This window comes from Cebus imitator, unplaced genomic scaffold, assembly GCF_001604975.1.
Source record: "Cebus imitator isolate Cc_AM_T3 unplaced genomic scaffold, Cebus_imitator-1.0 Scaffold194, whole genome shotgun sequence".
In the NCBI taxonomy this organism is placed as follows: Eukaryota; Metazoa; Chordata; class Mammalia; order Primates; family Cebidae; genus Cebus; species Cebus imitator.
Genome location: NW_016107509.1, coordinates 2,886,974 through 2,913,737, shown reverse-complemented (window position 1 = coordinate 2,913,737; position 26,764 = coordinate 2,886,974). Strand labels below are relative to the sequence as shown.

The window sequence follows — 26,764 nt, the reverse complement described above, 5'->3', positions numbered from 1 at the left end:
TATTTTATTCTCTTTGTAGCAATTGTGAATGGGAGTTCACTTGTGATTTGGCTTTCTGTTAGTCTGTTATTGGTGTATAGATATGCTTTTGATTTCTGCACATTTATTTTGTATCCTGAGACTGCTGAAGTTGCTTATCAATTTCAGGAGATTTTGGGCTGAGATGGTAGGGTCTTCTAAATATACAATCATGTTTTCTGCAAATAGAGACAATTTGGTTTCCTCTTTTCCTAATTGAATACCCTTTATTTCTTTTGCTTGCCTGATTGCTCTGGCTAGAACTTCCAATAGTATATTGAATAGGAGTGGTGAAAGAGGGCATCCTTGTCTTGTGCTAGATTTCAAAGGGAATGCTTCCAGTTTTTGCCCATTCAGTATGATATTGGCTGTGGGTTTGTTGTAAATAGCTTTTATTATTTTGTGATACATGCCATTGCTACCTAGTTAATTAGGGGTTTTAGCATAAAGGGCTGTTGAATTTTGTTGAAGGCCTTTTCTGCATCTATTGAGATAATCATGTGGTTTTTGTCTTTGGTTCTGTTTATGTGATGGTTTACATTTATAGACTTGAGTATGTTGAACCAGCCTTGCATCCCCAGGATGAAGCCTACTTGATCATGATGAATACGCTTTCAATTTGCTTTTGCATTTTGTTTGCCAGTATTTTATTGAAGATTTTTGCATTTATGTTCATCATGGATATTGGCCAGAAGTTTTCTTTTTTAGTTGCATCTCTGCCTGGTTTTGGTATTAGGATGATGTTGGTCTCATAGAATGAGTTGGGGAGGATTCCCTCTTTTTGTATCATTTGAAATTGTTTCCAAAGGAATAGTACCAGCTCCTCTTTGTATGTCTGGCAGAATTAGGCTGTAAACCCATCTGGACCTGGGCTTTTTTTAGTTGGTAGGCTATTAATTGCTCCCTCAACTTCAGCCCTTGTTATTGGTCTATTCAGGGATTCAACTTCTTTCTGGTTTAGTCTTGGAAGAGTGCAAGTGTCCAGGAATTTATCCATTTCTTCCAGGTTTACTGGTTTATGTGCATAGAGTTGTTTGTAGTAATCTCTGATGGTAGTTTGTATTTCTGTAGAATTGGTGGTGATAACCCCTTTATCATTTTTTATTGCATCTATTTGATTCTTCTCTTTGTTTTTATTAGTCTGGATAGTGGTCTATCTGTGGTTGATCTTTTCAAAAAACCAGCTCCTGGATTTGTTGATTTCTTGAAGGGTTTTTGTGCCTCTATCTCCTTCAGTTCTGCTCTGATCTTAGTTATTCCTTGTCGTCTTCTGGCTTTTGAATTTTTTTGATATTCCTCCTCTCTTTCAATTTTGATGATAGGGTGTTGATTTTAGACATTTCCTTGCTCCTCATGTGGGCATTTATTGCTATGAATTTTCCTCTAGACACTGCTTTAAATGTGTCCCAGAGATTCTGGTATGTTGTGTCTTCGTTCTCATTGGTTTTGAAAAACATCTTTATTTCTGCCTTCTTTTCATTATTTATCCAGTCTACATTCAGGAGCCAGTTGTTCATTTTCTATGAAGTTGTGGGGCATTGAGTTAGTTTCTTAATCCTGAGTTCTAATTTGATTGCACTGTGGTCTAAGAGACTGTTTGTTATGATTTCCATTCTTTTGCATTTGCTGAGGAGTGATTTACTTTCAATTATGTGGTCAATTTTAGAGTAAATGTGATGTAGTGCTGAGAAAAATGTGTATTCTATGGATTTGGGATGGAGAGTTCTGTAAATGTCTATTAAGTTCTCTTGGTCCAGATCTGCATTCAAGCCCTCGATTTCCTTGTTGATTTTCTGTCTCGTTGATCTGTCTAATATTGACAGTGGAGTTTTAAAGTCTCCCACTATTATTGTGCAGGAGTCTAAGTCTCTTTGTAGGTCATTATGACTTGCATTATGTTTCTAGGTGCTCCTGTATTTGCTATGTATATATTTAGGATTATTAGCTCTTCTTGTTGTATTGATCCTTTGTCTCTCTTGATTTTGTTGGTTTAAAGTCAATTTTATCAGAGACTAGAATTGCCACCCCTGCTTTTTTTCTTTTTTCCCCTCCATTTGCTTGGTAAATCTTCTTCCATCCCTTTATTTTGAGTCTATGTGTGTCTTTGCACATGAGATGGGTTTCTTGAATACAGCACACCAGTGGTTCTTGGCTTTTTATCCAATTTGCCTGTCTGTGTCTTTTGATTGGGGCATTTAGTCCATTTACAGTTAATGTTAATATTGTTATATGTGAATTTGATCCTGCCATTTTATTACTAGTTGATTGTTTTGCCCTTTGGTTGGTATAAGTTCTTCATTGCACAGTTGGTCTTTACCATTTTGTTCTTTTTTTTTGTAGTGGCTGATACCGGTTTTTCCTTTCTGTATTTAGTGCTTCCTTCAGGAGCTCTTGCAGGGCAGGTCTGCTGGTGACAAAATTTCTCATCAATTTCTTGTCCATGAAGTATTTCCTTTCTCTTTCACTTGTGAAGATTAGTTTGGCTGGATATGAAATGTTAGGTTGAAAGTTCTTTTCTTTAAGGATGTTGAATATTGGACCCTACTCTCTTCTGGCTTGTTGGGTTTCTGCCAAGAGATCCACTGTGAGTCTGATGGGCTTCACTTTTAAGTTGGCCTGACCTTTCTCTCTGGCTGCCCTTAGTATTTTTTCCTTCCTTTCAACCCTGGTGAACCTGACGATTATGTGCCTTGGAGTTGCTCTTCTAGAGGAGTATTGTTGTGGTGCTCTCTGTATTTCCTGTATTTGAATGTTGGCCTGCCTTGCTAGGTTGGAGAAGTTCTCCTGGATAATATCCTGAAGAGTGTTTTCCAGCTTGGATTCATTCTGCCTGTCATCTTCTGGTACACTGATCAGGCGTAGATTAGGTCTTTTCACATAATCCTATATTTCTTGAAGGCTTTGTTCATTTCTTTTCACTCTTTGTTCTCTTTTCTTGCCTTCTCTTTTTTTTTTTTTTTGAGACGGAGTTTCACTCTTGTTACCCAGGCTGGAGTGCAATGGCGCGATCTCAGCTCACCGCAGTCTCCGCTTTCTGCGTTCAGGCAATTCCCCTGCCTCAACCTCCTGAGTATCTGGGATTACAGGTACGCACCACCATGCCCAGCTAATGTTTTGTATTTTTAGTAGAGGCGGGATTTCACCATGTTTACCAGGATGGTCTCCATCTCTTGACCTCATGATCCACCTGCCTCAGCCTCCCAAAGTGCTGGGATTACAGACTTGAGCCACCGGCCTTCTCATTTTATTTCATTGATTTGATCTTCAGTCTATGATATCCTTTCTTTTGCTTATTTGGCTATTGAAACTTGTGTATGCTTCATGAAGTTCTTGGGCTGTGTTTCCCAGCTCCATCAAATTGTTTATGTTCTTCTTTAAGCTGGTTATTCTAGTTAGCATTTCGTCTAACCATTTTTCAAGGTTTTTAGTTTCTTTGCATTGGGATAGAATATGTTCCTTTAACTCAGAGAAGTTTGTTATTACCCACCTTCTGAAGCCTGCTTCTGTCAATTCATCAAATTCGTTCTCCATCTTGTTTTGTTCCCTTGCTGATGAGGAGTGGTGATCTCATGGTGAGGGGAAAGACATTCTGGTTTTTGATGGTTTCATTCTTCTTGTGCTGGTTTCTACCCATCTCTTGGATTTATATACTTTTGATTTCTGGTAGCTGCTAGGGAAGGGGGCCTTTCCTTTGTCTTCCTGCAGAGGTGCTGCTGGGCTGCCACAGATTCAGTGGAGCTGCTGCATCTTTTGTTTACTCAGGAAAATTAGGCCGGCTTCTGCCATGTTGGCTTCCCTTCTGCCGGCTGAGCTGGATAGTTCCTGGTCACTCTCTAATTGACTTTCTTGGTGCCTAACTCTGGAGTGAGAGGTTTTTGGCCTGCTGGGCTTTGTGCAGCAGGGGGACCCATCCTACCATTTGGGCTGTTTCCCTGCCTACCATTCCCCTTCTTCCTGGGGGGCAGGTAGCTCCATCCCACCAGCTTTCTGGCTTTCATGTCAGCCAGTGCTTCTGCCTAGATCTGTCCCGCAGCCCCAGCACTGGGTGAAGTTGCTGTTTTGCCCTGTTTAGGCAGCTCGCTAAGACTTTTCAGCCCAGCAAAGGTCTCCTGTTCTGTGGGTTGTAGAGGGCTTGGGTAGCATGCTGTATCTGAACCAAAGTCCCAGAGGGGTGATCCCCCAGTCCTCTGGTCAGTTGCATGCTCCTCCTGGTTGGGGCACTGCCTTGCCTTGCCACAATTTGCCCTATTTGGTTTATATCCACTGTCTGACCAGACCCACAAAATGGACTTGGTACCTCATTTGGAATTGTGGAGGCCACTTGGCTTCTGCATCTCTCTCATTGGGAGCTGCTTTCCGGAGCTGACTCTTATTTGGCCATCTTGGGATCCCCCAGCATTTACAATTCTTAAGGATGTTAATAACTTTCTATCACAAGCCACTGTATTGCTGTGCTTAACTTTTTCTTTTTCTTTTTTTTTTTCTGATGTGATTGGTCTATGTGAGGCAGGCCAGACTAGTAGTAAGTTAATTCTTAGAGGTGAACTCAGTCATTGAAGAGTAAGCATTGAATGACAAACCCACAGGCTTCCTTACTTTCCAGGCCCCCATGAAGTGTGTTTTGCACAGTCTCCCAGAGATTTCCAGCAGGATTTAAGCACCAGTTCCCCATAATGTTGCTCATTAATTTACTAGGATTGACTTCATTCTCTATTCTATATTACTATACCACTCTCATCTCTTGGGTTATTTATAGATAAACTTGCACTGAAATTCTTGTTTCAGGGTTTCCTGCAGGAACGCAAAATACGACCTTGTGGAGACAATTAAGGTCATGGCTCACAGAAACTAATTTCATATCCAGATCAAAGGCTGTAGAAGGGTGGTAAAGCCTTTCTGCTCTCTATATCAAAAGCTATATACTTTGTTCTAGAATTTCCCTTTGAACAATACACAATTTTAAAATGAAGATCTAATTGTGTAACAAAGAATATCCTTTACCTGACACAGTTTACCAATGAATGCTCTTTCCAAATATATAAGATTTTTCTTCCCACATTTTTCTGGTTACTCTTTGCCTTCCCCAACCTCCAAAGCCATTGATTCAATTTTACTAACTGCTTTAGTGTAAGAGAAAAGTCATTATCTAAAAAAAATATGTCAATTCTGTTTGTGAGCAAAAAGGTCAAAGTTGTGTTAAAAACAGCTCTTAAAAGAAAAGTAATTTTCTTGAATACTGTGAGTTCAGCTTTAAATAGTAACAACAGCAATAACAAAATATCCTAAAGCCTGGACACAACATTTACCTATAAATAGCCCATTGGCAAGACAGTCATTTAAGAGCCATAAAACTCTAAATATGAGAATAGGTGAGAATTTATAAAGCTGACAGTGGGGAGGAAAATTGGAAGGACCATAATTGTAAAGGAAGATGCTAAATTAGGATGTACTTCATGGAACAGAAAGGAATTGTCTACTAAAGAGAGCCCAAAATATGTCCAAATGCAATCCATTAATCAAAAGTAGGAAACAAGTCAATGTACAACAGGCCTTCTGTTGCCATTCAAGTAAACACTGTGAACTTCCTGCAGGATAGAGTTTTGTAATCTTCCATAATCATTCCTGTGAGAGTGTCTCATTAACCTGACTCCATGTGGCTCAGTGATGAATGAGAAGAAATGCCATTTATCTGTTAATATTTTGTTCAGTCCTTTACAAATTATGGTGACCCAGGATAGCCATAAGCTCCTGAAAAGAATGGATTGACCTCATGGATGTACAAAACAGACAGGGACCTATGGAAGGAAAAGCTTCCACCTCATATTGCTAATTGAGTGGGGACTAAATGGAATCAACTGAAGATTTCCTCTGACACAAGCCAGCATTGTGAAACTCACAAGTATTATAGAAAGATTGTCTGGGAGTGGGTAAAATATATTGAAGTAAAAATAATAAAATAGAGAGTTAACCTTTACTGATGCCCAGTATTTGTTAGCATGAAGTCAGAATGATAAAGCTTACATATATTGGTACACAAATTAGGTGTGTTAGACCAGGTATGGCATAGTAATTATTTTCTAATAAATTAGGCAGTTCCTATAGTAACAAATTTATTCGTTTACATAATATTTATTAAGTAGCTAATGTGCTGTTTCTGTGTAGACAGGAGGAAGCTCCTGGGTCTAAATACTGTATAGCTCCAGAATGTTTTCTTTGGTTGTCTCTTTTCTTTACTTACAGTCTCATCAAATTTGAAGATTTAAACTTAATACATACACTGATGAATATCTAACAGATACCTTTAATATGAATCTTACCTCATCTCCAGATTTATTACATATCTGAAAACTTGATATTCCCATTTGGATCTCTATATTAGTCTGGGATGGATATATATGTATGTGTGTGTGTGTGTGCATGTGTATGTATACATATGTGTGTATATATACATATGTACATATACATATATACATATACATATATACATATACTTATATACATATATATATATATATATATATATATATATATATATATATATATATATATATATATATAGAGAGAGAGAGAGAGAGAGAGAGAGAGAGAGAGAAAGAAAAGAGAGACATTTACTATAGGGAATTGGCTCATGTGGTTATGGAGGCTAAGTCCAAAGATCTGCAATCGGCAAACTGGAGACCCAGGATTGTGATGATTAATACTGAGTGTCAACTTGATTGGATTCAAGTATGTAAAATGTTGATCCTGGGTTTGTCTGTGTGGGTGTTGCCGAAGGAGATTAACATTTGAGTTAGTGGACTCGGAAGGCAGACCCACTCTAAATATGGGTGGGCACAATCTAATCAGCTGCCAGCTCTATTAGAATATAAGGAGGCAGAAAAATGTGAAAAGAGACTGGCCTAGCCGCCCAGCCTACATCTTTCTCCCTCGCTGGATGGTTTCTGCCCTCGAACATCAGACTCCAAGTTTCTCAGTTTCAGAACTTGGATTGGCTCTCCTTCTGCCTCAGCATGCAGGCAGCCTATTGTGGGACCTCGTGATCATGTGAGGTAATACTTAATAAACTCCCCGTTTTGTGTGTGTGTGTGTGTGTGTGTGTGTGTGTGTGTGTGTGTGTGTATACACACTCCTGGTACCAAATTCTGTATAAGTTAGGGCTCTCTAGAGGAACAGAACTAATGCACTTTCTCTCTCTCCCCCCCCAAATATATATATTCCAGTAGTTCTACCCCTCTAGAGAACCCTAACTCATACATATTTTGGTGCCAGAAGTAGTTCTAGAGTAACAGAATATTAAGGATAAGGTTCTTTTGTTGGTTTAGGGGTTTCTGGAGTTGGCTGCTTATTATGATTGATCCCAAAATGCTAAGGACTCTATTTCTATTAGTATGGAGAACTGATAGTCCTGGGCATGAACTATTTAGAGAGTTATGCAAAATAAATGCATTTCACACTCCTGATTCATCACTCATGAGAGGCAAGGAGTTTTTCTGACTCTATACATAATGCCTTTGACCATATGTGGAGAACCAAGGAACATAATGAAGGTGGTTGGTTGCTCCTAAGTTTAGTGGACAAAGCGATGAAAGAAAATGATGAACTTGGGGATTCTCTTAGTATTACCATGCCCTTTGATTAAGGTCAGTGGGAAACTATAATAGCCCAATGCAGGCAGGACTACAAATGACCCAGACCCTTCAGGAATGAAGGTTTCGGTCACTCCACCAGTGGAGAGAGGAAAACAAACAAACAAACAAACAAAAACACAAAAACAATCTGCTGAAGACAAAAAGAATACAAAATGCATAGTAGAAGAATGTAGACATCAATGCCAGCTATGACCACATGATCAGCCACAGAAATGAGGACTGTGATTGTTATAAGTATTTTCTCCTTCTTTTGATAAAAACATGTTTGTGCCTGTATACACTTGAACTAAGAAAATATCTTCATGTATTTTCTTTATCATGTGACATAAGATTTATTGACTTCACATCAGCATTTAAGTATTGTTAACTTTATGTAACTGTATTTGAGTCAGGGATTTGGTCCATTTCCAGTTGTACAAAGGATAGTTGTATTTTAGGCATAATGATGACCTTATTAATGTCTTTATTTGAAGATTATATACAATCTCAGATGTATATGGGTTCAAGTTGACAAGAGGTGGACTTATGATGGTTAATACTGAGTGTCAACTTGATTGGATTGAAGGATACAAAGTATTGATCATGGGTGTGTCTGTGAGGGTGTTGCTAAAGGAGATTAACATTTGAGTTAGTGGGCTGGGAAAGGTAGGCTCATCCTTACTCTGGGTGGACACCGTCTAATCAGCTGCCTGTGCAGTTAGAATATAAAGCTAGCAGAAAATTATGAAAAGAGAGACTGGCCTAGCCACCCAGCCTACATCTTTCTTCCATGCTGGATACTTCCTACCTTCAAACATTGGACTCAGTTCTTCAGTTTTGGAACTCTGAATGGCTCTCCTTGCTCCTCAGCCTCCAGGTGGCCTATAGTGGGACCTTGTGATTGTGTGAGCTAACACTTAATAAACTGTGAGATATATATATATATATATATATATATATATATATATATATTCCATTAGTTCTGTCCTAATACACTGATGGTATGAGTCCAGTCTAAGTCCAAAGTCCTGGGAACCAGGAGAGCTAGTGGTATAAGTTCCAGTCTGAGTCCAAATCTGAAGACAGGAGAAGACTAGTGTTCTGGCTGAAGACAGCCAGGCAGAAACAGCAAATTCTCTCTTATTAATCTTTTTGTTCTATTCAGGCTCACTTACACTAGGGAGGGCTATATGCTTTACTCCGTCTACCAATTCAGATGTTAATATCATCCAGAAACAGCCTCACAGACATATCCAGAATAATGTTTAATACAGTATCTGGCCACTCCTGTCCCAGTAAAGTTGACACAAAATTAATCATCACAATATCTAGTAGTCATCTAGAATCATATCCAAAAGGAATATCTTGATCGACTCCCACTCTAGTTGTAGCTTCTATAAGCTTTTCTAATCTAGTAGAATCCCAAGTTCATTCTAATAATGAGTGTAACAACCTTGGAATCCTCATGGGTTTATTTTTCTTCACACTGCAAATCCAAATCATCAGAATATTTCCTTGGATCTATTGTGAAAACATAGCATCAGCCTGAACACTTTGCTCTATAGTCACTGCTAAATGCTAAATTCACTGCTAAGCCATAAGCCTACCCCATCTTGATTAGTGCAATAGCCTCTTCATTGGACTTCCTGTCTCTTTTGTTAATCCAGTACTGTCTATTTTCCCCTACAGGAATCCAAATGATTTTTTAAAAATAAACATGTGTATGCAGCTCTACTAAATAAAGCTCTCCAGTGACTTTCAACTACACTTAAAAGTAAAATTATTCTTCTGGCTTAGAAGGGCTATGTAACTGATCCTTTTTGAGCTCTTATCTTAGTAGGTGCCCCCAAATTCTCTGTGTTTGACAAATATTTATTTTCTTTTATTTCTGTCTCAGTCTCTCTGTAATTGCACTTCTTTTGTCTAGAAAGCTTTTCCCTCATTCTCTCTTGTTTTAGATCTCAGGTTAAACATTACCTCCTCAACAATTGTATCCAACTTCTCACCTCAACTCAGTCTCTATTTATTAATTTTATTTCTCCCTAGAAAGCATCACTATTTGCAATTATACTTATGATAGCTTACTTGTTTATTTTCTGTTTATTGTCTGTCTCTCTTCACTAAAATATAAATTACATAAGGGACCCTGTTCTGTTTTCTGTTGCATCTCTAATATTTAGAACAATACTTGGCACATAGAAGACTGTCAATAAAAGTTTTGAGTGAATGAAAAGATGATTTGTTGAACTATTTGGAAATTTTATTATTTTTGTAAATGCATATCTGAAGATCTGTCACTATATAAGAATCCTTGTGTGTTGTAAAAAGTATTTCCCATTCTCTTAAGTACTCTATTCTCACTTATCTTTATGCAGCTATCAGTTCATCTCAACTAGGTTTAGTCATAGAATATATATTCTTCTCCCCACAATAAAAAGGAGAGTAGACTTAAGCAAATATAGTCACTTTGGTGAAGTTTTGTAAAGGTGAGAATACTTTTTCTTCTGACTCTCTCCCCTTACCTGGAAATCTCCCAATTCTCTTTGTAAGTTAAAGAACCGTCAATGACCTTTGCAAATCTTTCTCATACTGAAATTCTAATGAGAAACACAATGGTTTATATTTGTGTGTAGTTCTATATAATTAATAAAGTGATTTCACATACCTCATTTAATTTCGTTAGCAATTGTCTTAGAGATTATTACAGAAATCACTATTCTTATTTAACAAATAATGCTAAGTGGTTTATTTCAAATTGAACCTTGATAAGTGATATTGTTATGGCTTGAACCTATTTCTTCTGATTCTCAACCTTCTTATTACAAGTAGGATCACAAGCCAAAAGGATACTGGCTTAGAAAATGTTGGTCATTAAACAGATGTGTAACTCTATAAAATAAAGCCAAGCATTAAAGAAAAAAATTGTTCCCAGGAATTTTTCCGTAAGCCAAATAATGTCCTTTATATTTTCAGTGAAGAAAGTGGTCATGTCGGTTAGCCCTATTAACAATTACCTTTTTTCTTTTCAGCTTTCCACATAGTGAAATCCAGAGCTGATGTCCTATCAAGGGCATCCATGGACTATTTGGGATTGTAGAGAGCTGAGTCTAAATAATTAGAGTAGAACCAGCCTACATAAGATGTGTTAAATTCAAATAATAAATAGGAGAGCCTAGGAATTGTATGGGCTCTATTGGTTTAAGTCTCAGGTCCACCACTCCCTAATTGCACATTCCCAGGTTTTATTGCACATAAATCTTGTATGANTCTGACTCTGTTTTCTCATATATAAAGTGAAAATAATAAGATGTATTAGTCAGTTCCCATTAGGTTATAATGTATGATAAATAATCTGCAAATCTTAGTGGTTCCCAAAACAAAGGTTTATGTCTTGCTCATGTTACATATTAGCTGTGCCTTATATGTTGTATTAGGCCACTCCTGCATTGCTAAAAAGAAATATCTGAAGTTGGGTAATTTATAGATAAGAATATTTAATTGGCTCATGGTTCTGCAGGCTATTCTAGAAAGCATGGTGGTGACATCTACTTGGCTTCTGGAGAGGTCCCAGGAAGCTTACAATTAGGGCAGAAGGCAAAGGGGAAGCAGGCACATCCAATGGTGAGAATAAGAGCAAGAGAGAGAACTCATGGGGTCAGGAGTACCACATATTTTAAAATGACCATATCTTACAAGAACTTACTATCACAAAGACAGCAACAAGCCATGAGGGATCTGCCCCAATGATCTAAATACATTCCACTGAGCCCTACATCCAGCACTGGAGATAATAATTAAACACGATATTTGGGCAGAGATAAATATTCAGACTATACTATTTGTGGTTTTGCAAGACATGGATTTTTCTTTCTTAGATCTAGGGTAAAGGAGCAGCCTGTAACTGGAAAATGTTATATTCACATCACAGGGAAATAAGCAAGGGAGAAAGTCAAATGGCCAAGCTTGATGTTGATGGCTATGCTCTTTCAGGGAAAACTGCAAATAATTGTGAACAATAAATCAATCTAATCTACCACAAAGGTGACATTTTATAATATTAGTTTGAGAATTAGCTAAATTAGTATAAAATGCTTACTCCAGGTTAGCATGCCCTCTATTACTGTGTAGCTCAAGAAGTACATGTCAGCTTGAGTTAAGCAACTCTCTTCTAGTTCCTCACTACTTGCATAGTTATGCAAATTGGCTGTAGGAAACAAACACTGGGGATGTTCTGGGCAGCAATGTGTGGTGTAGCATGCAGAAACCTGCAGTCTTTTTGAAATAAGTAATTAATTCCGTTAAACTAGGAATTTTCTGTCAACACTGCTAGTTTTTTTATCTGCACAGATAAAAATACTAAATAAACTACGACTTATTCCCTAAGAAGATACCATGGTCATAAAGGTGTATTTAACTTTTGCTTTCCTGTGTGAATGTCTTAAAATCCTTCATACCCATAAAATGTTCTTCTCAGAGAAATAGTCTAATCTTATTTGAGGCTTCTAGAGTTTGGTGATTTTTTTTTTCTCATTTCAGTTATGACCTGCCCAAGTCTCTCTACTCCCTTTGACCTTATTACTCCTACTTATATTCCACACATATATATATATATATTCCCTATAATAAAATTATATGTATTTCCCTATTACATATATATATAATTATATATATAATTTATATATATATATTTATATATAATTTATATATATATATATATATATATATATATATATATATGAAAATTCCCACATATCCACTGGTGATATCCAGGCAAACAGTGTTTGTAGTGTATATCCAGCAAACTGCAGCAGACCTACAGCAGAGGTGCCTGACTGTTAGAAGGAAAACTAACAAACAGAAAAGAATAGCATCATCATATTACTCCTACTTATATTCCCTTGTGTGTTAATTAATATTTCCTTTTTCATCTCTAATATTCACCCTCTTCAGATATTTGTTAACTCTGTCCTACTTAATCTAAACATAAGGTCTTCTCCTCAACCCTCTTTACAGTTGTAATTATATAGTGTGTTTCTCTTATTACCTAGATGCTAATTATAAATAAATATAGGAAGTCAAAGATTGAATTATAGGTTTAGTCATGTGGTATCCAAAGAGAAGAAAAAAATATATATGCTTTCACATCAATTAAATGTGGTTGTATAGATCTTTGTGCACAAAATTCCATAGTTTTCTTTTTTTCTGCCAAGTACTTAGATTGCTACTTCCAGAATCTTTGAAGTCTATTATGCTAATCAGCACTCTTCTATTCTATACCTTATAGCACCACTGATGCTGTAACTTTGAAGCACCAGGTATGTATTAGCCTGAGTCTCCTTCCCATGCCAGCAAATCTAAGCTACCATATTCCCTCTGATCCAAAAGATCTGCAGTCAGTTTGAAAAGAAACAATTCCATAAAACTATGATACAAGAGATTTTCAATAATTATGGCTCTTTAAATTCTTTCTCTCTGGGCAGGGCATCTCTCAAAGTACAGCAGCAGCCCCAGTCAGTGGATTATAGATAAAACTCTCATCTCCCTGGGAAAGAGCACCTAGGAGAAGTGGTGGCTGTGGGTGCTGCTTAGCAAACTTAAACGTTTCTGCCTGTTGGCTCTGAAGAGAGCAGCGGATCTCCCAGCACAGTGCTTGAGCTCTGATAAGGGACAGATTGCATCCTCAAGTGGTTACCTGACTCCTGTGCCTCCTGACTGGGAGACACCTCCCAGCAGGGGTCAACAGACACCCCATACAAGAGAGCTCTGGCTGGTATCTGGCAGGTGTCCCTCTGGAACAAAGCTTCCAGAGAAGAAACATGAAGCAATTTTTGCTGTTCTGCAGCCTCTGCTGGTGATAGCCAGGCAAACAGGGTCTGTAGTGGATATCCAGCACACTCCAGCAGACCCGCAGCAGATGGGTCATGACTGTTAGAAGGAAAACCAACAAACAGAAAGAAATAGCTTCAACATCAACAAAAAGAAAGTCTACACAAAAACCCATCTGAAGGTCACCAACATCAAAGACCAAAGGTAGATAAATCCACAAAGATGAGGAAAAACAAGCACAAAAAGGCTGAAAATTCCAAAAACCAGAATGTCTCTTCTCCTTCAAAGGCTCACAACTCCTTGCCAGCAAGGGAACAAAACTGGACAGAGAATGAGTTTGACAAATTGACAGAAGTAGGCTTCAGAAGGTAGGTAATAACAAACTCCTCTGAGCTAAAGGAGCATGTTCTAACACAATGCAAGGAAGCTAAGAATGCTGACAAAAGCTTGGAGGAATTGCTAATTAGAATAACCAATTAAAAGAAGAACATAAATAACTTGATGGAGCTGAAAAACACAGCACAAAAACTCCGTGAAGCATATACAAGTATCAGTAGCCAAATTGATCAAGCAGAAGAAAGGATATCAAGATTGAATATCAACTTAATGAAATAGAGTGCGAAGACAAAATTAGAGAAAAAAGAATAAAAAGGAATGAACAAACCCTCCAAGAAATATGGGACTATTTGAAAGATCAAACCTACATTTGATTGGTGTGCCTGAAACTGATGGAGAAAATGGAAACAAATTGGAAAACACTCTTCAGGATGTTATTCAGGAGAAGTTCCCCAACCTAGCAAGAAAGACCAACATTCAAATTCAGGAAATACAGAGAACACCACCAATATAATCCTTGAGAAGAGAAACCCCAAGACACATAATTGTGAGATTCACCAATGTTGAAATGAAGGAAAAAAATGTTAATAATAGCTAGAGAGGAAGGTCGGGTTACCACAAAGGGAAGTCCATAAGAATAACAGTGGATCTCACTGCAGAAATGCTACAAGCCAGAAGAGGGTGGGGGCTAATATTCTACATTCTTAAAAGTATTTTCAACCTAGAATTTCATATCCAGCCAAATTAAGCTTCATAAGTGAAGGAGAAATTTAGTCCTTTAAGGATAAGCAAATGCTGAGAGATTTTGTCACCACCAAGCCTACCTTGCAAGGGCTTCTGAAGTAAGCCCTAAATATAGAAAGGAAAAACTGGTTACCAGTCATTACAAAAACATACCAAATTATAAAGACCACTGACACTATGAAGAAACTGTATCAACTAATGGGCAAAATATCCAGCTAGCCTCATAATGACAGGATCATATTCACACATAAAAATATTAACCTTAAATGTAAACAGGCTAAATGCCCCAATTATAAGGGAAGACTGGCAAATTGGATAAAGAGTCAAGACCCATAGATGTGCTGCTCAGGAGACCCATCTTGTGCAAACACATAAGCTCAAAATAGAGGGATGGAGGAAGGTTTACCAAGCAAAGGGAAAGCAAAAAAAGCAGAGGTTGCAATCTTAGTGTCTGATGAAACAGACTTTAAACCAACAAAGATCAAAGAAGACAAGGAGGGCATTACATAATGGTGAAGGGATCAATGCAACAGGAAGAGCTAATTATTCTAAATATATATGCACCCAACATAGGAGCACCCAGATTCATAAAGCAAGTTTTTAGAGACCTACAAAGAGACTTAGACTCCCATACAATAATAGCAGGAGACTTTAACACCCCACTGTCAATTTTAGATCAATGAGATAGAAAATTGACACGGATATTCAGGAAGTAAACTCAGCTCTGGACCAAGGGGACCCAATAGACATCTACAGAACTCTCCACCCCAAATCAACAAAATACACACTCTTCACAGCACCATGTCACACTTATTCTAAAATGGACCACATAATTGGAAGTAAAGCACTCCTCAGCAAAGAACAGAATTATAGCAAATAGTTTGACCACAATGCAATCAAATTAGAACTCATGATTAAGAAACTTAATCAAAACCACATAACTACATGGAAACTGAACAACCTGCTCCTGAATGACCACTGGGTAAATAACAAAGTTAAGGCAGAAATAAAGATGTTCTTTGAAACCAATGAGAACAAAGACACAATGTACCAGAATCTCTGGGACACATTTAAAACAGTATGTAAAGGGAAATTTATAGCACTAAATACCCGCAAGAGGAAAGATCTAAAATCCACACCCTAACATCAAAATTAAAAGAACTAGAGAAGTGGCCAGGCATGGTGGCTCATGCCTGTTATTCCAGTGCTTTGGGAGGCTGAGATGTGTGGATCACCTGAGGTCAGGAGTTTGAGACCAGCCTGGCCAACATGATGAAATCCTGACTCTAATAAAAATGCAAAAATTCACCATACGTGGGGCAGGTGCCTGTAATCCCAGCTACTTGGGAGGCTAAGGCAGGAGAATCACTTGAACCCAGGAGGTGGAGGTTGCAGTGAGCCAAGATCACGCCATTGCCCTCCAGCCTGAGCAACAGAGCAAGATTCCATTTCAAAAAAAAAAAAGAAAAGAAAGAAAGGAAAAAGAAAATATATAAGCAGAATAACGCTGCGTAAAATTGTTTGAAACAATAAATGTAGTGCTCTGGAAATAAAAGACAAATTGAGAAACTATGACTATTTCAGGAACAGTGTGTGGATGCTTGAGAAACCAAGAATGCTGAGAAAGTGAGCATACATGATTTGAGGAGCAGAATAGTATGGGTGAATGACAGATTTATCACCTAAAAGTGGTGAATTGGATAGAAACCAATAGGAAAATCTTCATCTTTACTCTCCTAAGTTGGTAGTCCTGGTTGGGGAAAGTGACATACCAACCAGTAATTATTTAACAGGGAGATCCTGCAAATGAGAGAGCCACAGAAAGACTGGACAAGTATTTCATATCCCTCACTAAGAAATTCCTGTTATGTGCAACAAATACTGTAAAGAGCCTATAAGACAGAGGAAGTCACGGGGAACTTAAAAATGGGCTGAATTTGAATGTACTCTCAAATCCACACAAAATTCAAGCAGAGGGTAGAAGCCTTAAGAGTTTGGGGTGACTGGCCACAATTTCTGCCTAAATTGTTGAGTAGAAACATCAACAGCTACATACTACAGTAAAAATAGATTTTGAAGTTTAAGACTAGGCCAGTTACTTAAAAATGTATGTCTGTACAGAGGACTTTAAAGTAGTGAAACTACTCTGTATGATATTATAGTGTTGGATAAATGACATTATACGTTTTTCCAAACCCATAAACCATACAACACCAAGTGTAAACTCTAATATAAATTATAGACTCTGGATGATAATAATGTGTCAATTTAGATTTATCAGTTGGAACAAATGTGCCACTATGATTGGGTATATTCATAATGTGGGAGTCTATGCATATGTGGGAGCAGGGGGCATATGGAAAATCTCTGTAATTCTTGCCCAATTTTGCTGTAAAATTAAGACTATAAAACATGAAATTTATTTTTTAAAATGTCCTAGGAAAACAAATCAGAATTCAGAGTCAATACACTTTATTATCTAAAAGGTCTCATGTTTTGTCAAAAAAAAAAAAAAAAAGACATGCAAAGAAACTAGAAAGTATAACCCATACTCAAAGGGTGGGAGAAAGCAGTTATTAGAAACTGATGTTAAGTGAGCTGAGATATTGCCTATTTGGTACACAAGGAATTCAAAAATGCTATTATAAATATATCCAAAGTATTAAGCTTTGCTCAAAGAATTAAAGGAAAATATAATGACAGTGGCTCATCAGAGAATCTCAACAGAGAAATAGAGATGATACAGAATAGAAATTCTGAAGTTGATAAGTACAATAACTGAAATTAAAATTCACTAGATAGCTTAAATAGAAAATTTCAGCTGACAAAGAAAAAATTACTATGCAGGAAGGAAGATAAATAGGAGTTATCCACAGTGAAGACTAGTAAGAAAAATATTGGAGGAAAATGAAGAGCTTTGGAGACCTATAAGACGATGTAATAGAAATCCCTAAAGAAGTAGTGAGGATAAAAAGAATGTGACAGAACTGTAAAATATTAAATGGGTATATTAGGATGAAAGAACTAATATCAATAATTAGTGATTTAGAAAAAGAAAAGCAAACCAAACTCGAAGACTAAAAATATAAATATCAAAGCTGAAAATCAATGAATCAGGAGAGGGATATAAAAGGAAATCAAAGGAATCAAAAGTTGGTTTATTGAAAAGACCAATAAAATTTATGCAACTTTTTTGTTAACTGGCAGTGAAGAAGTTAAACCACATAATTTCATTTATATAAAGTTTAAAACTAGGTGAAATTATCCACAGTGATAAAAGTAAAGCTAATGATTGCCTTTCTGAATGATAGTGATAGTGACAGAAAAGATGCATGAAGGAAAGCTGCTTAAGAGTCTAAATGTTTTATTTTTTGTTGTGGTTGTTGTGGGTTTTGGCTACATTTGTGTGTTCATGCTTTTAAAATTAAGTTGTATGCTTATGCGTTGTGCACTTTTCTATATGTGTATTAAAATATTTTTTAAATTAACTGGATAGTTTTAAAGAAATACAATTGAAAAGAAAAGAATTGGAAGAAATGTGTGACTAAAAAATTTTATATAACATGCAACATATGAGAGGCAAAGAGATAGAAACATGAGGGTTAAAAATGCAAAGAAAATGTATCAAAGTGGAAAAAGCTGATAATTATTATATTTAATGTATAATTGTTAATCTGCCAAAAAAGCAAACACCAAGCCTATACAGCTTTGTAATATGTTTTATCTGTCTCAAGAAACAGAGCTTACTCGAATACAAATCTTCCATAAAAAATAAAGAGGAACATTGTTCACATACATCAAAATGATATATGACACTAGAAACAGTAAAAAGGAGTAGAGGGGAAAAAAATGGAGTATATACTGTGACAAATTGGGAGCCGAATTTATGAAGTAACAGAATTAAGCAGAAAAGGCAAAATAATCTTAGAACTAAAGCAGAATGTTGTTTAATGGTTTTCTCCAAATGTAAGTATCCTCACTGTTATTTTCCCAAGTTTGACTGTACTTATGTATTAAAGACAAATTTGTGACACTTCACTATAAATCCAATAGTTAGGGTGAGAAAACCGTTTTTTTAATTGTTGAATTATTGCTGGACTCACTCTAGTTGTCATTGTTCAACCATTCTTTTCATTGCAAGTAAATATTTAATAAAGAATACTTCTGCAGTTGGTTTAATTGCAATTCCTCCCAGCATATTGTATCTGTAGCCCTCTATGATTTAGATAGCTTTCCCATTGTCATAATCATTCTGTAGATTCTTGTTTATCTTCTTTGTGACACAGCCCTCTTGTGACCACAGGTTAAGGTATCTTAGCTCTGGTAGAGTTACTTGGACTAGTTTACATAAAATGTGTGGCTTCCAGTAAAGACTAATATAAATTTTATAAGCAACCTACACCCATCAATACATTGAAATAATAAAAAGAAATGATAAGTAATTGACAGTTGAAGAAAATATATTCTGATTGAAGACTAGTGAGACATGACAGGATTATATTTGCATTAAAACTTCATGGCCTCTCTACCTGTAGAGAAGAAAACCAGAAAATTAACTTGCTTTCATCTGTGGGAGAAAAAAGTCAAGTCTTCCACTATTGTGATAAATTTTTATTTGAAACCATTGTAACTTAGCTGTTTAAATAATTATTATGTGTTGCTTACAAAACAGTTTTAAACCCTAGAACTTCCTCTCAGTTATTGTCTGTTGAATTTAATTCGATTCATGTAACCTAGTTACATGATGAGCCAATATCAAGTATAATATTAAAGAAGCTCATCACAAAATACTGATGGTCTTTGCCAGTTCCTTTGAATGGAAGAACTAATGCAGATCTTCATAGGATATTCTTGTGTATACACATCAGGTAAGGCTATATCCTGATCAGTGCAACTTCACGGAAAACACAGAGGAACTGCTCTTTGTGAGCCTGGCAGCTAAGCAGTCATTCTACTTTATAAAAGGATGTGACATAACTGATCACAACTGCCTTAAAGTTTATGGGGCCAATGTGTTTGCACAAGGGCAATCATCTGAGCTCTGTTATAAATGAAACATCATCTGGGCTCTGGAGAGCCCATAAACAAATAACAAGACACAGGCATGCAAATTTAGGCATTACAGCAGACACTTTACTTCCTAGCGCAAAAACAGCAGAGCTAAATTAATTTATCTCAACCAATGGGCCAACAAATTGCGAAATCCTTTCAAGTTCACAATGCTTTTTTTTTTTTTTTTAATTCTCTTTTTAATGTTTGTGGGTACATAGTAGGTGGACATATTTAAGGGGCATATGAGATATTTTGTTACAGGCATGCAGTGTTTAATAATCACATCATGTAAAATGAGGCATCAGTACACTCAAGGCATTTGTCCCTTGTGTTACAAACCATCCAGTTATACTCTTTTAGTTATTTAAAATGTACAGTTAAAAGGTTGAACGAGGTGGCTCACACCTGTAATCCCAGCATATTGGGAGTGAAATCCCATCTCTACTAAAAATACAAAAATTAGCTGGGTGTGGTTGTACACTCCTGTAGTCCCAGCTACTTGGGAGGCTGAGACAGGAAAACTGCTTGTCCCTGAGAGGCAGAGGTTGCAGTGAGCTGAGATTACACAACTGCACTCCACTCTGGGTGACAGAAACTCTCAACAACAACAAGTAAAAAATAAAATGTATATTTATTATTGACTATTGTCACCTCATTGTGCTATCAAATCCTAGATCTTATTTATCATTTCTAATGATTGTTTTTTACCTATTAACAATTCCCACCTTCCACCACTACCTTTCCCAACTTCTGGTAACCATCCTTCTACTCTCTATCCCAGTATGTTCAGTTATTTTAATTTTTTTTTTTTTTTTTTTTTTTTGAGACGGAGTTTCGCTCTTGTTACCCAGGCTGGAGTGCAATGGCACGATCTCGGCTCACGGCAACCTCCACCTCCTGGGTTCAGGCAATTCTCCTGCCTCAGCCTCCTGAGTAGCTGGGATTACAGGCACACGCCACCATGCCCAGCTAATTTTTTGTAGTTTTTAGTAGAGACGGGGTTTCACCATGTTGACCAGGATGGTCTCAATCTCTTGACCTCGTGATCCACCCGCCTCAGCCTCCCAAAGTGCTGGGATTACAGGCGTGAGCCACCGCACCCAGCCAATTTTTTTTAAATTTTAAGTTTAGGAGTACAAATGCAGGTTTGTTACATAGGTAAACTTGTGTACAGATTATTTCACAGGGTTATAATAAACAAAACAGTGTGGTACTGGTATAAAAAAGAGACACATAGACCAATGTAACAGAACAGAGAAACCAGAAATAAGACCACAAACCTACAACTATCTAATCTTAGAAAATACTAAAAAATTTGTTTAATTTTGAGCTCCCGCAAATAAGTGAGAACATACAAAGTTTGTCACTCTGTACCTGACTTATTTCGCTTAACATAATGATCTCTAGTTCCATCCATATTGTTGCAAATGACAAAAATTTCATTCTTCTATGGCTGTGTAGTACTCCATTGTGTATAACTACCAGATTTTCTTTATCCATTTATCTGCCAATGGACACTTAGGTTGCTTCCAAATCTTGACTACTGTAAAAAGTGCTGCAACAAACAGGGGAGTACAGATATCTCTTAAATACACTGATTTCCTTTCTTTGGGTATCTATCCAATAGTGGGGTTGCTGGATAATATGTTAGATCTACTTTTAGTTTTTTGAAGAGCCTCCAAACTGTTCTCCATAGTGGTTATACTAACTTACATTCTCATCAAGAATGTGTGAGAATTCCTTTTTCTCCATATCTTCACATGTATTTGTTATTGCCTGACTTGGATAAAAGCCATTTTAACTGGGATGAGATGATATCTCATTGTAGTCTGGATTTGTATTTCTCTGATGATCAGTGATGTTAAACACCTTTTAATATCACTGCCTACTATTTGTATGTTTTCTCTTGAGAAATGTCTATACAAATCTTTGGCTCATTTTTTGATCAGATCATTAGATTTTTTTCCTGAACTCTTTATATATTCTGGTTATCAGTCCCTTGTTACATGGGTAGTTTGCAAATATTTTATCCATTCTGTGGATTATTTCATCACTTTATTTGTTTTCTTTGCTGTGTAGAAGCTTTTTAACTTGAATGTGATGCCATTTGTCCATTTTTGTTTTGGTTACCTGTGCTTGAGGAGTATGACTCGAGAAATTTTTGCCCAGACCAATGTCCTGGAGAGTTTTCCCAATGTTTGCTTATAGTGCTTTCATAGTTTGAGATCTTAGATTTAAGACTTTAATCCATTTTTATTTGATTTTTGTATAAGGAAAGAAATGGGGCTCAAGTTTGATTCTTCTGCATACGGATATCCAGTTTTCCCAGCATCATTTATTGAAGAGTTTGTCTTTTCCCCAATGTATGCTCTTGACACCTTGCTCAAAAATGAGTTCACTGTAGGTGTGCGTATTTGTTTCTGGTTTCTCTATTCTGTTATATTGGTCTATGTGTATGTTTCTGTGATAGTATCCTGCTATTTTGGTTACTATATCTCTGTACTATAATTTAAACTCAGGTAATGGAATTTCTCCAGCTTTGTTCTTTTTGCTCCAGATAGCTTTGTCTATTCTTGGCCTTTTGTGATTCTTTATAAATTTTATAATTGTTTTTTAATTTCCGTGAAGAATGTAATTGGTATTTTGATAGGGATTGCACTGAATCTGTAGATTACTTTGGTAGTATAGATATTTTGACAATACTCTTCCAATCCATGAACATAAAATATCTTTCTTTTTTGCTTCCTCTTCAATTTCTTTCATCAGTGTTTTATAGTCTGTATTTTAGAGATTTTTCACATCTTTGGTTTATTCTTAGGTATTTTATTTGTTGTTATGAAAAATGGGATTACTTTTTGGTTTCTTTTGCCGATTGCTCACTATTGGTACATAGAGAAATGCTACTGATTTTTATATGTTTATTTTGTGTCCTATAACTTTATTGAACTTGTTTATCAGTTGTAATAGTTTTTTGGTGAAATCTAGGTTTTCCCAAACATAAAATCATATCTGTAAAAAGGCTAACTCTACTTTTTCCAGTTTGGATGCCCTTTATTTTTTCTCTTGTCTGATTGCTCTAGCTAAGACTTCCAGTACTATGTTGAATAACAGCAGTGAGAGTAGTCATCCTTGTTATGTTCCAGATCTAGGAGGAAAGGCTTTCAGTTTTATTCCATTTATTATGACACTAGCTATGGGTCTGTCATATATGGCTTTAATTATGTTGAGATATTTTCCTTCTATATTTAGGGTTTTTTTTTTTTTTTAGAGTTTTTAATCATGAAAGGATGTTGAACTTTATCAAATGCTTTTTCAATATTAATTGAAATGATGATAGGTTTTTCTCCCTTATTCCCTTGATATGATGTATCACATTGATTAATTCGTGTATGTTGAGTCATCCTTGCATCCCTGGAATAAATCTCATTTGCTCACGATGAATGATTAAAAAAAATATTTTGTGGAATTCAGTTTGCTAGTATTCTGTTGACGATTTTTGCATCAATATTTATCAGAGATATCGGCCTGTAGTTTTCTTTTTTTTGATGTGTCTTTTTCTGTTTTTTGGCAGCAGGGTAATATTAGCCTTGTAGAATGAATTTTGAAGTATTTCCCTTTTCTTTTTTTTTTTTTTTTTTTTTTTTTTTTTTTTTTTCTTATTGCCCAAGTTTTTTTTTAATGGCACGATCTTGGCTCACTGCAACCTTTGCCGTTGTTGTTTAAAGAGATTCCTTTAATACAGTGAATACAAAACATGTTGAGAGAGTACTCCCACAATGAAACAGCTTTGAACAAGTGAAACTGAGGTTACCAAACAGCTATTTTTATTCAGTATTCCAGCATGGGATAGGGGGTGAAGGGGACAAACAGCATAGGCTTTTATTACACAGTCTTGCTCCATACCTCACAGTGCTCCTTACATTCTTACTTTTTTCTTAATTTTTCTGTCGTCATCCTACATTAGGCCTTCATTATCTTTTCTTTGGATTATTGGTTTGGAATATAAGAGATGGCCATGTTCGTGACATTGCTGCCTCTATTCTTGATTCTAAACTGCCCTCCACACAACTACCGTATCAACTTATTAAAGTGTATGCTTCATGTTCTCATCATGTTATATGTGTACCCAAAAACTTTCCATGGTTTCCTGATGTCTCTTTTTATTCTTTCATGCAATATCTTCACATTCTAATATAATCTCTCACTATCCTGTATTCTTCCCAAACTGGATTACTTACAGCTTAAATGTGCCTGAAACTTCCTTTTCTCTTCTTTCATAAATTTGCCAAAATGATTAAAACAAAGGGAAAAAGGAGAGGGACCTGATACATGTTCTCTAGGCCTTTTAGAAAACATGGAGTTGTTCCTTTGGCCACACATATGTGAATCTATACGAATGGTAATATTACTGTATCGACATCAAGGGAATGGGCACTGTTCAAAAAGGAATGCCCCACAAGTGTTACTATGGCAAAACTGGAAGAGTCTACAACGTTACCAGCGTTAAAGGCAAGATTCTTGCCAAGAGAATTAATGTGTGTATTGAGCACATTAAGCACTCTAAGAGCTGAGATAGCTTCCTGAAACGCGTGCAGGAAAATGGTCAGAAAAAGAAGGAAGCCAAAGAGAAAAGTACCTAGGTTCAACTGAAGCAAGAGCCTGCTCCACCCAGAAAAGCACACTTTGTGAGAACCAATGGGAAGGAGACTGAACTGCTGTGAACCTATTCCCTATGAATCCATAGCATAATAGGTATTAAAAAATAAATAAATAAAAGACCTCCGGACTATTTTTAAAAAATACCCTCACTAAATATTTAGGTTTCACAGGTTATAGTATGGACTCAGATATTAGCTAGCCTCATTTCCAAAGAAGCCGGATTTATTCACAGCTGGAGGTAACAATTTTGAATAAGAAGTTGTCTTACTTGCTTCATTAACCAACAAGTTAGCAGTATAGCAGAGCATAATAGCCCAACTCCAGGTCTTTTTTATGTGGCAACTAAACCACGTCATCATAGAGGTAATGACCTGACACAGATTTTCAAGAAAGCCAAATGAGTATTTTCTTCACCTTTCCCCTTTCACCATAATCTTTCCTAAATAATCTAAAACAATACCAAGAAGAATTTAAAACAACAGTCAGTGCTTCACTGGAAGATGTGAATGNTTTTCCATAAAAGGAAAGTCTTTCCGATGATTTTTTGCATTAATTTTTAAAATTTAAACTCAATATGATAAGCTTGATAGTAAAAATAAAATGTACATATAGTCCATTTGAAACAAGTAATAATCTGTGGTTCCAACAGACTTTCAAAGGCAACTGCAATGTGAATAGTTCAAACTGTGCTCCTGAGAATCTTCAAAAAATTTAGTCACATTCTTTGCTATTAAATTATATGTGCAAATTTGCAAAGCTAAATTTATTTTTATCAAGCTTCATGACCTTGAATTTGGCAATATATTCTAAGATATGACACCAAAACATGAGCAACAAAAGAGAAAATATAGATAAATTGGACATTATCAAAATTAACTTTTTTCATCAAAGGACATCAGGTCAATGAAATGACATTGTTGTAAAAGTCATATTCTGAAGACATGCCTTTTTCTCTCTGGTTTGTTTACAAGAGTGGAATTGCTAAGTTATGGGTAGATGTATGTTTAATGTTACAAGAATCTGGAAAATAGTTCATCAAAATGGTTGTACCTTTCTACATTCCCACCAACAATGTTTGGGAGTTTTGCTAGCTATGAATCCTTGCCAGAATTTGGTACTGTCAGACTTTGATTTTTAGCCTTCAAGTGGTTGTAGAATGATTTCACATTATAGTTTTGTTTTGCATTTATCTGATGATACATGATGTTGAACATCTTTTCATGTGCTTAGTGGCCATTATTTTCTTTGGTTAAATATTTGAGATTTTTGCTCAAAAAACATAGAAATTGTTTATTGTTTTGAAAAAACATATATAAAACTTTGTTCTTATGTATCAAGATTGTTTCAAGATTTATATGAAGTTAAAATGGGCCCCAAATAACCACTGGGACTCATTTCAGCTCTAAATAATTTGAGTTTTGCTTTTCCATTTCTGCAATAAGACTGTTGGAATTTTGGTAGAAATTGCAATGACTCTGTAGATAGTTTTAGGAGATCTTGACATCTTAATAATAGTAAGTCTTCCTACTCATTAATACAGGATATCTTTTTATTTATTCAGGGGTCCTGTAAGTTATTTGAACAATATTTTGTAGGTTTCAATGTATAAGTTTTATCTCCTTGGTCAAATTTATTACTAGATATTTTATTTTTTCACATACTATTTGAATGGAATTGTTTTCATTTTCTTTTTGGAATGTTTATTGCAGATGTACAACAACACAACTAATGTTTGTGTAATGATCTTTTATCCTACAACTTTGCCGAATTCATTTTTTAGCTCTGTTAGCTTTGTTGTGGATTCTTTGGGATTTCCTACATACAGGACCATGTCCTGTATAAACAGAGATAGTTTTATTCCTTCTTTTCAATTTAAATGCCTCTTATTTCTTTTCTTTATCTAATTGCTCTGGCTAAAACTTCCAATACAATGTTGAACAGCATTGGTCAATGTGGTATCCTTGTCATGTTTCTAATTAGGGGCAAATATTTTAGTTTAATGTTAATTGAGTTTAATCTTAGCTGAGAATATTTTTAAAAATAAGTTCCCTTTATTATGTTCAGAAAGTTGACTTATATTCCTAGTTTTCTGGTATTTTTTCTTAATGATAAAAGAGTGTTGGATATTGTCAAATGTCTATTTGGTATCAATTAAGATTATCATGTGCTTTTCTCCCCCTCTTTGTTCTATTAATGTATTGTGTTACATTGATTGATTTTCATACATTGAATGATCCTTGAAGTCCTCAGATAAATCCCATTTGGTCACAGCGTATCATCCTTTTAATATGCTATTGAGTTCAGTTTGATAGTGTTTTGTTAAGGACTTTTACATCTATACTCAAAAATAAGGATTATTTATCTGTAATTTTATTTTCTTGTGATGTCTTTATCTGGCTTTGATGTTAGAGTAATGTGGGCCTCATAAATTAGTTAGAAAGTGTGCCTGCCTCTTCATTTTGTTAGAAGAGCTTGAGAAAGATGTGTTAATTTTTTTTAAG

General features: G+C 36.0%; 1 long non-coding RNA gene across 1 annotated transcript; it reads left to right on the top strand.

The window, feature by feature from the left end:
• Nucleotides 1-24,334, top strand: LOC108316927. Its single transcript, XR_001830510.2, has 3 exons — nucleotides 1-15; nucleotides 1,272-1,280; nucleotides 24,257-24,334. It is a non-coding gene; the product is annotated as an uncharacterized LOC108316927 (long non-coding RNA).
• Nucleotides 24,335-26,764: the final 2,430 nt, after the last annotated feature.